Source organism: Rhagoletis zephyria, unplaced genomic scaffold (assembly GCF_001687245.7).
Source record: "Rhagoletis zephyria isolate East Lansing unplaced genomic scaffold, Rhagoletis_zephyria_1.1 Rzeph_scaffold_00137, whole genome shotgun sequence".
In the NCBI taxonomy this organism is placed as follows: Eukaryota; Metazoa; Arthropoda; class Insecta; order Diptera; family Tephritidae; genus Rhagoletis; species Rhagoletis zephyria.
The window spans coordinates 190652-200330 of NW_016157221.1; positions in this window are offsets into that span (position 1 = coordinate 190652).

Here is a 9679-nt window from a genome sequence, read left to right on the forward strand (position 1 = left end):
ATCGGTTTTTCTGTTTTAGTTTTAAGCAGATAAGCAGTCATTAAAAATCCATTTAAGACCTTTTGCTACAGCCAATGTGAAGCGACCAAGTCAGAAGTTTCTAGCTGCTGGAACTTGTTTCAAATGTTTACCCCGGGTTTAGTAAACATTTAATTCCAGTAGCTCCTTGGTGCACGTTGCACAGTGGTCTGAATAGAGAATCTATCGGGACAAAACTATTTGAACACGTACACGTTGATGGATTTGTACACTACTTCATATCCACTAGTTTATGGGACAACTGATTACAAATATTCCGTCAGGTTTCAAAAATCCAATATGGCGGAGAAATTTTTCAAAATTGATTGAATTCGCTCGAAACTTGTTAAACGGGGGCTTTTTACGTCGCTAATTATGAATCTGATCATGCATTTTTAAAATTCAAAATGGGGATCCAATATGGCAAATTAACAAAAAAAAAGGTTATTCGGAGGTTCTTAGGGTTGTTGCTGCGATATTGGAGAAACCATTCTGCGAAGTGAACACAATTGTATGGGTGCCATAAGAGTGCGCAAAACGAATATATTTTACCATAAAGCCAACACTTCACAGAATTAGGTTTTATGAATTTCAAGTCGGAACTCAGCGGAACAATTTAGTTTTTTTCTAATTAAATATTAAAATAAAATAATAAATGCTTCAATACAAAAAAAAATTATTTTGGGGGGGACGAAATTCGCGGGGTCTGCTAGTTCATTTATAAAATTTTATAAATAATGAAAGACGTTTTTAATTACTAGTAAGTAATACCTTCTCTTCAGGAAAAAAAATAATATTGGGAATAGACGCACCACTACACCTAACTGACTTGCAGCGACTAGACAACTAATACATAAAGGTATCTCTCGGAGAGATATTCAAATGTGCGCATTATTTTGGTTGGCAACAGCGATTTATATTTAATTTCAAGAAATTAATCTCCTTTACTGAGATTTACATTTTATTTCAAGAAATAAATGTCCTTCGCTGAAATTTGCCTAGGATACTTATTTGTTATTGTTGCTTGTTTTCGGTTATTAAGTGAGAGATATAATATTGGTCGCATGTAAATGCAGGAACTATAGCAACCATCACGAAGCTGGGCCACCAAGCCAGAGCGCCGTAAGTTAAGATTGGCTGACAATTCTTTTGAAACTGGAGTATGCCAATGGCGTCTTCTGTCTACAAATGTTGACATTAATCACTGATAGTTTTAATATTTTCGGCGATCGAAATTTACCGTGTCGATTTCAAAAGTCCTACGACAGTATGCATTTACTTTTGCAACCGAGGTGTTTCGAAATTTTATTGCCACTTTAGGCCTCAATTCAGTTCGGTGGTTTTTAAGTTTTGCAAATAGCCACCGAAGTAGTCCTACCTCTCATCGTCCAAGCTGTTTTACCACAGTCTTCCTTTTCCACTTGCCAATTCATTATTGCCAAATTTTCCTTTGTTTCTCCTGCGTAGTTGGATATAACATTTTCAAGGTTATCCATCCATATGTTACTTTCCTGCTAATATCATTACACTACTACATACCAGTAAAGTAAGAAATGAAATGAGCAAAGTAAAACCAAAATGGCGCACTCCAATGTTGCAACACACACACACACACACATACGTAATGCTCTACAAGTGTGCAAATGTTTATGTGTAGTAAATATACATATGTATGTGTGCTCCATCAAAACTGTGTATACATGCTCCTTCGCTAAACATAAAGCTCACGTAGTTGGTACCTATTACGAAAACACACACACATATATATTTGACGCCATATTGTCGCCGTTATTGTTATTTTACTACCAAGCGCAGGCGGCCATTGACATGTTTATTGTTATAAACTATTGTTTTCACATATTTTTGTTATTGTAGCGTTTTTATGTTGTAAATATGTATAGTTAGTTCTCTTTTATTGACATATATACATATTTGCTCTATTTGCTTAGCGCTTGTCATTGTTGCTTGGCCATTTGAAATGTTAAGTACTTTGTATTTGCTTGCGAGCTGAAGGCTCGCCTTGGATGAGGAAGTTGTAGCCGAAATGACTGCGCGCTGCTTGGCTCGTCAGAAGCAGAGCAATTCGTTGGTTTTTATTCACTTTTATGCGTATGTGAGTGTACCACTACACATTTACCTATTTATGTATATATATGCGCATTAGGGTGCTTCACCCAAAAAAGTCGCTTTTTTCCACAGGAGTTTTAAAATTTTTTATTGCCAATTACTGTCGTTTTTCTAGTTTTAAGAGCCTTGAAGCCGGAAAATCTTCTGCTTTCGAACTAAAAGGTGACTACAATTTTTGATATTTTTGAAAAACTTCGGCAGGACTTGGAATTGACCCGATACATTCCAGTTTATCGCTAAATTTCAATAATTTGATACCTATCGATAACTCAATGAATTTCAAAAACACTAAAATTCGATAACTCAACAAAATTCGATAAAGCGACTAATTTCGAAAACTCTGAAATTCGAGGGTTCGATAAATTTCGATAACTCCAAAATGGATACCTTTATAATTTTTTAATTTTGACGCTCGATATTTTTCGATAGCTATCGAAAATTTCGATAATTCGTTGCTCTCTGTTAACACGATAAAATTCGATAAGCACTTATAACTCGATAAACTTAAATGATCTTGAGCTTTCGATAAGCCGATATATTTTGAAAATTCTATAAACTTCGATTCGATAAATCGATCAATAATTACTGATAACTCAGTAAGTTGCTAGAACTCGATGCATTACGATAACTCGATAAACTTCGTTAAGTCTATAAATAATAGAATACAATATATATCGATAACTTAATAAATTCTTTAACTCGAAAAATTTCGATAATCCCATAAATTTTTAAAGCTCGACAACTATCCATAAATTTCGACAACTTAATAAACGTTGATTAATTTGAATAATTCGATAGTTTGCGATAGCTCGATAAATTCCGATAACTAAAGTTCTATGATTCGATAAATTTCGGTAACTTTCTATTCTATTTCGATTCCTATCGAAAGATTTCAATTAATTTTCTTACACTTTAAGTTGCAACAACAAATATACACAAATACAGAAATTTCCAAACTACGATTTTTGCCGTAATTTTCAAATAATTTTTTCGGCAGAGTCGCCAAACGAACGGAGACAAAATTTATGTTTGCGTATTAATATACAGATTTAAAGACTTTCGTCAAAATAATTCGGGAAAATTTATGGAAGCTGGGCAGATCCAAAAATTTATTTTTTCATAGATAAAAATAGGTTTTAAAACAATTTTATAAATGAGTTTAAACTTAAAAGGTCTGCATACAATTTTGTTTTAATTTTATCAACGGTGTAAAAATAATGAGATTTTTGGAGGTATATCAAAATCGATCCAGCTTACGTAAATCTTCTAATTTTTCCGATAAACTATGGCGAACGAGTTAAAATATGACAAGTTGTCTAATTCCATTGGAAAAACATACCGATTTTTTTGTAAGGAGACCGATTCACCCAAATGTAGTTACATATGCATGTGTGTGTATGCTTTGCGTTAGCCCTGAAATATGCTGCATATTTGATATTTCGTTTACTCTCACTCTTGTCTGAACACTAACATCTCCATTCTAACTCAGTTCATTACTCCTTCACTGAGTGTTTGGTATTGTTTATTTGCGTGAACGCATACACATGTACATATTTGTGTTCTTTCATTACATTTGACCTACATAGTTCGTTGTGATTTGCTGCTTTCCTTTCCACTCCCTTTAACTATTCATTGTCTTTTCTACGTAATTTTCTTCATTGTTGACTTTTACTTTTTTCTTCATTTTATTGTTGAATTTGTAAATTTGTGTTGCTCATCATTGTTGTTGTTGTTGTTTCGGTTGTCGGTTTCATGTAGTGTACTTGAGTCACTATTGTTTATGGCAGTAGCGGCGACGTCGAAAACAATTATGGAAATTTTTCTACATACAAAGATATTTAAAGAGTGGGTACACCAGGCCTAAAGAAAAGGAAAACATAAATGCAGGAAAGAAAAGAATGGAACGTTTAATTTATTAAATTATTGAAACTTTTTAGATTTTTAATTTACTGGTCATAATGGCTAATTGGGCTAAGCAAATAATTGCAACTTTGAAACGCATTAAAAAAGCTTTTTAATGAAGACAAATTACGTCCTCTAATTGATGATATTCCCTTTTATAGTACTAATTAAAAAAAATTGCTCCAGCGACGACCAATAGTGGTTTAGCTGCACTAAACACAATTTTTGGTTTAAGCCAGCTGTGATCAAAGAAATGTTTCTGCATTGCTGTCTTAATTAAACCTGCGACAATCATGAAAAACTTTAAGAAAGCTTGAAAAAGCTTCTTCCGCATTATGCGATGTTTAAAATTTTCGATAAATTTTGTTTTGGGCGCCCACTGAGTGAAAGCTTTCTTTGGTCGTCGCTGATATAGACGAACCTAGTATAAACCCCCTTTTTGGCAAAAAAAAAAAATTGTTTAGAACTAGTGATGGCAGTTCATTCATGATTTAAACATATCCCGCCTCTTCAGCTGCTGTATAGGAAAGAATACACGCACTCTTGAAAAAACTATTTCTGATTGTAATTGATTTAGATAAATTTTTTCTTTAGTGTCTTAGATAGCCCAGCGACTATTAGAAAAAGCTTTTACTTTTATGCGCTTCCATATAAAATTAATACACTAAGTAAGCTTGAAATGCGTTTTGTATATTTTATTTGAATGCTCACGGGGCAAAAAATGAAAGTTCTCTCTGACAAAAAATTTAATAGATATGATGATACTTGTATAAACAAGAACCTCTGAGCAAAGCTTTTTAAAGCTATCTATAGCCCTCACTATACTGATAATTATTTTAAATTAGCAAAAGCATCGTTTTAAGAAAAACATTTTTGGACGAGTTTTTCAGTTTCTGTAACATGAGGGTCCTCTAAAATACATATGCAAAGCTTTTTTGTTCCACATACATTCCACCTTTGCTGGTTGGCTTGACAAAGAGGTCGGTATGGATTTAAATCGGCGGTGGGCATCAGAAAATGCAAATTTTCTATAGCCAAAATTATTTTGTGTTAGTAAAATTATAAACGAGATGATGCACAGAGAGCTCCTGCAAATTTGCTCAATTTACATATTAAATTATCCGTACAAAAAAATTAAATTCAAATACATATATTTTAATTTTCTACCATTCCGACATACTTAAATATGAGTACTACCAGCTAAAAAATTTAAGCTCTTTCTGCAGAACCTACATGATGCACATATGTACTTGCATTAGGGTGGTCCAAAAATGCATGTTTAAAATTAACAGTCGGAATTTTAATGCCGCCACCCCCTAGTATTGTTCTATTCCGAAAAAAGTATACCCCTCTTTTTTTTATTTTGAAATCTAAAAATATTTAGGGAGTACCCAAAGCGCTCAAAGTTTTCCATGCATTTTTGTATGGGAAAAAACAACTTTTCGTAGAAATGGTATAGAATTCTCTAGAAAATCAATATTTTTCGATCGAAAAATTCAGGTTCTCTTCGTCCAGAACAATCCTAGCGAGTGACGGCATTAAAATTCTGACTTTACTGTTTTTGAATCACTCTAATTCGCCTTTGTACATATAAACATACACATTATACAAATGAATTTTTCGCCTCGAAATGCATTTTGACATGCGAAGACAAGCAACATTAAGCGTTGAAAGCGATAAAAATTTGAAGAAAGAAAAAATAAAAGCAAATTTTTGCAGGAGGCAACATTCTTGCTTACTCATGTAACACAAAAATTGAACGTTTTTTGTTTTTTTTTCTTTTGGTTTCGCTTTTGCTTTGCACGCTCCTGACTACCAGCTGTGCCGTGAATGACAGCCAAAGTAGCACATATTTGCAAAAAGTCACGAAAGCGACAAAGTGTAAGTGTAATTTAAAATTCATTTCACTTTCATATTCGTCGTAAGTTAATTTAACGCCAAGTTGTCATGCCACAATAGCTTCAATGGCAGTGGCAGTGGTGGCGGCTATGCCAATGCTAAACTACATACATACATAAGCGCCAAGTCATTGTACTGTAGCATGGGGTGTGTACAAATGTGTACATATGTATGTATGTACATTAGGGATTTTAATCACGGGATCCCGGACTTTTTTATGTCCGGACAAATGCCGGGATTATTTGCCAACAATTCTGAAATTTTCGGGATTTGTAATTTGCAATGGTGGCAATAATTGAATGCCTTGTGTTGACCAGTTTTCGCATATTTCTTTTGTTTATTTAATATTTAATATTTTTTTATATATGTGTAGCTAATTATACATACACATAGCACCGTGCGATAGGCAATTTTACACACAAAAAAATCAATATATTCGCGAAGCCATGGGCCAAATATATGCAGTAAAATGGCGTTTTTAGCTTTTCTCTCTGACGTCAGGATTTTTTAAAAGGACTTTGAAAATTGAATAACAATATGAGTAATTCAGAAAATGGTTTCAAAAATTTAGTGCAGTGTACTTAGGAAAACAGTATAGGTATCAAATTAAAGAGGAAATTCTGTAGAGAAAGAACAGCTCAAATTTTTTGATGCATAAGGTATTGAAAATGTCTTTAAAAATTGTATCCTTGCATATCCTTGAAATTTTGGAATATTTATTTTGAAAAAATTATAAGTTAAGGACTAATATAAACTCGACAACGTCCTCGAATACAGTCCTTCTCACTTTATTAGCTTAAAAAAATAAAATTGATTAACAGGGCATTTCAATACCTGTTCGTCTTGTGAACCCAAACAAATTTTAATTTTTTTAAATACTACACAATTTTCTCTTTCATTTGGTACCCATTTTTATTCTACGTTGCACTGAATTTTTAAAATATTTTTTTAGAATCTATCATATCTTTGAAATTATAAAGTTGTAATAAAAAAATTCTAAAACTAAATACGTAGTTTTGCTATACTTGGCCCATAGTGTCGTGAGTATAGTGATTGCTTGGTGTGTTTTGAATTTTTTTTTTGTTCAAACTGTTTCAATCTTTTTACTCAGAATTTGTAGAAAAATTTTTTGGTACCCAATTTTATAAGTATAGCCAATTTAATTACAGGAGAATAAAGTGCAACTTTCAAGTGACTAAAAGTAACGTTGATTTTTATAATTTTTTTGCTGGCGCTGTTCGACATTTCGTTTATATGGAAGAAAATACCCAGCATCGTTTAAAAAATTCCCAAAACTCAACGGTATTTTGTAACTGCATGAAACTGCATTTTATCTTACTTCAATTTAATGGGCTATAAAACTGCATACCTAAAATCTTTCTAAAAATGCTAAGTAAAAAGTTAAAAAATTTTGACAAACTTTTTTGCATTTTTATAACTGTTGTAAAAATTTTTAAAAGCGCATTTAAATGCAGTTAATTATTTATAAAATGAGGTAGACTTTTATTATAAAAAAAAATTAAATATTAAATAAAGAAAAGAAATATAGACTAAACTGGTTAAAATAAGGCGTTTCTTTTCTTTCTGCCACTAGTATTATGAACTTCTTTCAGCCACACAATACATATGTTGACTTAAGCTTTTTTTTGCATCGAGCTTTTTACGACATGCCTTAAGTTACTTTATCAGTTATGCACAGGCTAATGAAATATTTTACAACTTAAATAATAAAGTAGATTTCAAACCCATTTACATATTTATTATTTGTTATATGGTAGGACAGCTTCTCAAACTATATTGATGCAATTTTTTTCATGTTACGTTGTTGGAATATAATGAATATCTAAATGCCGGGATCCCGGGATTATATGAACGATGTCCCGAAAACCCCGAGATCGCAAAAATCGAAAAAAATAACATCCCTAATGTACATATATGCATAAGTATATCTTGCATGCGCGAGTGTGTTGCCGTCTGCGTGTGCGCGCAAAACACGCAAACTGCTTTTTTTGCTAGCAATTGTTTTTTGCAACGTTTTCTTCTGGCTCATCATTATACATACATATATGTATGTATATAGGAGGAGGTAGATAAAAAGGTAAACCGAAGATGCCATGGAGATGCCATGACCCACGTTGCGCACTTGTGATGACAAGTATGCACACATACGTGTATCTACATACATATGTATCTATTTGTAAATATGTAATTTAGAAGAAAATCATGTTTTTATTCAACAAAAATTTAATTACTATGTACCATTTGTTGATTATGCAACAGATTTCAATCGATACGCTCTGCTTGTGTTGGATCTCTTCAACAGTTAACGTTGCAGTTAGGGCTAGATCATCGGCGTAAGAAATCGCAATAAAACCCCAGTCCTGCAATTTAACGGGACGGATATTCAACGGTAGTATCATTCTCATCCATCTCTGGACGAATAAATCGGTTATTTAAAAGATATACAAAGCCCACCAGAGGCGTATCGTCTCTCAACATGGAGCAGTAAGTCTGAGATCGCTTCTAAGTATCTAAAAAAAAAATAACCGGTAGCAATTTGGTGGAGCACTAAGCATTATTTGCAATATTTTTAGGAGTAGGGCTGATCGGGAAAAAATATTTACACTTCACGTGAGGGGCTCTGCCTTTCCTTTCGTTATGGCAAAGACCTTCGCCCTTGTTCACGCTTTCGGTATATACCTTAGACAGGACATATGAAAGGTAACGTTAACTATAATAAAGATAAAAAAGTGGAAAAATGCTTTAGTTAGTTTAATTAGTACATATCTATGCTGCGCTGGTAACACAATTATTATAACCGGTAACTAAAGTTCTCAAACCTCGTTTTGTGTTAATAGACTTTTTATATTTTTCGGTTACAAAATAATCGGTAACAATAAGAATAGCCTTATTAGTTGTGAAATAAAATTTGATAAAAAAAAATTTTCATGCATGAGAACCAACCGAAAAATAATTAAAAATACATACCAATGAAATTCAAATAAAATGGAGCGCTGTGTCTTTAATTGAACGCCGCTTGAGTTGAACTGTAATTGATTCAATTTTCAACACCTCAACAGGTTTGAAAAACAAAACAAAGCAAAAAATGTATGTGTATATACAAAAATCAGTTTGGTGACACTTTTTAAATATGTAAATATCAGTCTCTTCTATATACAGACAGCTTCCCAAAAAAAAACTCTCATACAACAAAAAGTTACTTTTTTAGAATATTAATTTACGCTGGCAAATTGGAATTCCATTCACTGCTATCAAATTCAATTTGCAGCAACAAAAGGATCAAAGACACTGACATTCAGGATTTTTGCACTCTCCACGTACATATGTACATATTTCGCATTTTGTATTTGACACATTTCATTAAATTTAATTGATACATTTATTTAGCACAAAAGGCCAAATGTAACAATTGATGTGAACTTTTTTTTTATTGCAGATATGTAATGAAACTAAATTAAATATATGTACGTACCCAGTAGAAAAAGAAGGAATAAAAAGCAATTACGTAATGAATTTTTTTACGGGAGAACAGCTTTTAGAAGACCAGGGTTTTTTTGCGCAATTTTTTCAATTTTAACACGATTATGTGCACTTCACGGATGCTTTTTCGTAATTAAGAAAAACCAAACACAAAAATCAAAAATCATATTTTACGTCTAACGGTATTCGGTATTTCTTGTGCAACTTTTTTCATTTTAACACGATTATGTGC